Source organism: Mustela nigripes, chromosome 14 (assembly GCF_022355385.1).
Source record: "Mustela nigripes isolate SB6536 chromosome 14, MUSNIG.SB6536, whole genome shotgun sequence".
Classification (NCBI taxonomy): Eukaryota; Metazoa; Chordata; class Mammalia; order Carnivora; family Mustelidae; genus Mustela; species Mustela nigripes.
Genome location: NC_081570.1, coordinates 73,442,954 through 73,446,362, shown reverse-complemented (window position 1 = coordinate 73,446,362; position 3,409 = coordinate 73,442,954).

Sequence of the window (3,409 nt, the reverse complement as noted above, 5' to 3'; positions counted from 1 at the left end):
GCCCAGAATGATGTTGATGTCCCCAAGGGGGCATGAGTGGTACCAGGATGGTCTCCGAATCCCATGAAGCCCCTTGGTTTGAATCAGGCTCCTTGAGTCACTACTGTGCCCAGGCCTTCTATGAACCAGACCTCCAGGACCTGTACTGATTCTCCCAATCCCCTCTTGGCCATTTGTTTAGAAGTCGAGGACTGGGTTGACATATATGGTCTGGTTGGGGCCCACTGGAATCACACGTTTTCATGTTGCACTCCTCCAGAGCCTCTGACACAGGCCAGGCCACAGAAGCACCACCAGGTCCAGCAGGTTCTCCCACAAGAATGATGATTTGAGTTCTCTGTGTCTACTCACTTGGTGATTAGTCTTTTTATGATCCTGTTTCCTATCAAACATAGCATTCATTGCCTTTAAAAGGATTGCAGCCTCCGAACTTCCTGTGATTGCCTCATACCCTGAATGCTCATGTTCTAGCACCCATGCCATCTGGCAGCCATTCTAGTTCGGGGGCTGTGCATCAAGGGGGAAAACTGGTTCATCCTAACACCATTTGACACATGCCTTCCTGACGGTCTTCTACAGTACAAGACACCAGGAGGGACTGAGTCATCAACCAGCCAAGTGCCTTCCTGACCCACACTGTTGAGTCATCTGAACAGTATTCAGAACCGTTGCTGTTGGCTCAGGAACAACTTAATACTCTGAAATGTATCTTTCATCAGAAGGACCCAGTCTCTTAGCCTGAGATTCACAACATTGTTTGAACAGATATATATATATATATATCTGTTCAAATATATATATATATTTTTTTTTTAATGTAAGAACAAAATAACATAATTATTTATCTACAGAATAAACAGACCTCTGCCAGCTCAGGTAGAGATGATGAGAATTAGGGTCTGATTTTTTAATTACACACAGCTTTTGGATAGGGTTGGTCAAAAGGACACTTTATTTCCCTCCCTGTAGTCATGATTGCTCTGACGCAGCTAATCAAACTCTAATTCATTACAAACCGGGATGAGAAACAAAAGAGAAAAATAAATAATGGCCTCTACCAGCCCTCAAAGCCCTATGGGAATCTCTGATTCAATGTGGCACCTGGGCTGTGCTAGAATGCACACTCCCCGAGAGCAGAGGCCTTGTCTGGCTTGCTTCCAGAAGTATTGCCAGCACCTACATGAGCACCTGGCCCATTGTGACCACGTAACAGGTATCTGCTCAGTGACGCAGTGAATAAATGAATGAAGCAGACCACAGTCATCGAGAGCAGCAGAGGGGCCAAATGTTACAGTGCATAGAATAGGCAATTGAAACAAACGCCTTGGGTTGAGTCCCAAGTCTTCTGACTGGATGAACTTGAATAAATGACCTTACTTCTCGGAGCCATTTCCTCACCATAAAATGGAAATAACAAAATGTATATTCCACAGGGCTATTCTGCAGAACGAATGATAAAATTCTTGTGAAGGTATTTCATAAAGTAGCAGTTGCCCACACTAGCACTTTGGAAGCTCCCGTATATACCACTGGCCCACTTACTCGCCTGCTCCAAATGTCTGCCGTCTCCACTTCCTCCCCATCCGCATACCACTGCCTTAGCTACGTGATTCATCACCCAGATAGCTCCTGCCCCTTCCTAATGGATTCCCTGCCTTGAGCCTGACTCCTCTACAGCTTCCTGCTGCCAATAATCTTCACGGGTAAGTGACCCGTGCAACTGCATGGTCCCCCATACTCACAAGGACCCCGTCCTTGGGGCTTAGTGCATTGTGGTTGCCATCATGAAATTTTTAATGATTTAGTGTTTTGGGAAGTAAAGTCCATGAGACAATGAACTACACGCTGGAGACTTAGAGCCTTGGCTCCTGTGTACCATGCCTTCCACCACCTCCTACCTCCTGGGACAGCTTCTCAGCCATTCACTTACCTGTGTTCTGCCACCATGGGCCCTGCCCAGGCCCCTTCTCCCTAATCCCTTCCAGTGACCACTACCAACTCCAGCAGCAGCAGGGGCTGGTGACAGGGGCACATGTGTGAGAGGTTCACAGTTGGGCAAGCATCCCGCACGATGTCTGAGGGGGATGGACATGGTGATGGCTCTCTCCACCCTAAGTTGGCAGTGTCACCATGTACTTGGCAGGTGACTTTGTGCAGGCAAACCTTGCGACCACCCCAGTCCCAGACACCCAAGGCATCCTGACACAGAGATTGTAATACCCTTGTGGGAGCATCTGCCTGCCAAGGGTGGAGGCATCAGGCCTCTGGGAAGTGGAGATGCCTGATTCCACCCGGAGCTGAGGCACAGCCCCTTAGTCCAGCAGATACAAAGAGTGAGAAGCAGCAGCTAGTGGGGCACACATGTCCTAAGTTTTGGGGGAGGGCCCCAGGATTCTGAGTGTCTCTACTTGCCTAACAGAGGTAACATTAAATAGCAAATGTAAAAAACACCATGACTGCTTGAGAGACTACAGAACAAATGGGAAAAAGCTCTTTATTTTAGTAGCATTAACAGTAATTTTTTCTTGTTTTTAAATAGGGGGCTCCAGGGGCCCCTGGGTGGCTCATGGGTTAAAGCCTCTGCCTTCGGCTCAGGTCATGGTCTCGGGGTCCTGGGATCGAGCCCCATATCAGGATCTCTGCTCAGCAGAGAGCCTGCTTCCCCCTTCCCTCTTTGCTTGCCTCTCTGCCTACTTGTGATCTCTCTCTGTCAAATAAATAAATAAATAAATCTTAAAAAATAAATAAATAAATAAATAATAAATAGGGCGCTCCACATTTTATTCTGTTCAGGGCCCCAGTCACTAATCCTGGCTCCCAGTGTGATCCTTGTGAAGTTTGCCCCTGAATATGTCACTCACCTGTGAGACTCCTTCATTACTTATCCATAACGTGGGCCATAAAGTTCAAGCTTCCTAACTAGGCTCTCAGACCCCTCCTTGTTCTGCCACATGGTAACCTCCTCGATCCTTTCCACTCATCCATGCCTGCCCTTCTCCTTGGCCATCTTGAAATATTAGCAGCTTCCTGAACGTGCTTGTCAGTGGTCCTCACATACTCTCTCCTGTTACCATTCCCCACCCCCACTTTTATCTATTTCCATGTAAGCCTCACTTCCTCCCATGGCCTTCCCTGACTGGGCCCTGGGTTGAGTCATGTGCTCCTTGTTTGCTCTCGCAGTCCTCCCCGCTCCCAGGAGAACCTCATCACGACCCTTATCACTCTGTCCTATAATCCCCGAAGTTCCTACCTGGCCTCTCCCCCAGACTCATACAACTTAGTCCTGTTAACAGAGATCATGTCTCACGTGAATTTCTATTCCTAGCAGCAGGCATGGTGCTGCCACTGTGGAGGTTGGGGGGGGGGGGGGTGGCAGTTGCTGACAGGACTAAATTCAGGACTAAGCTAG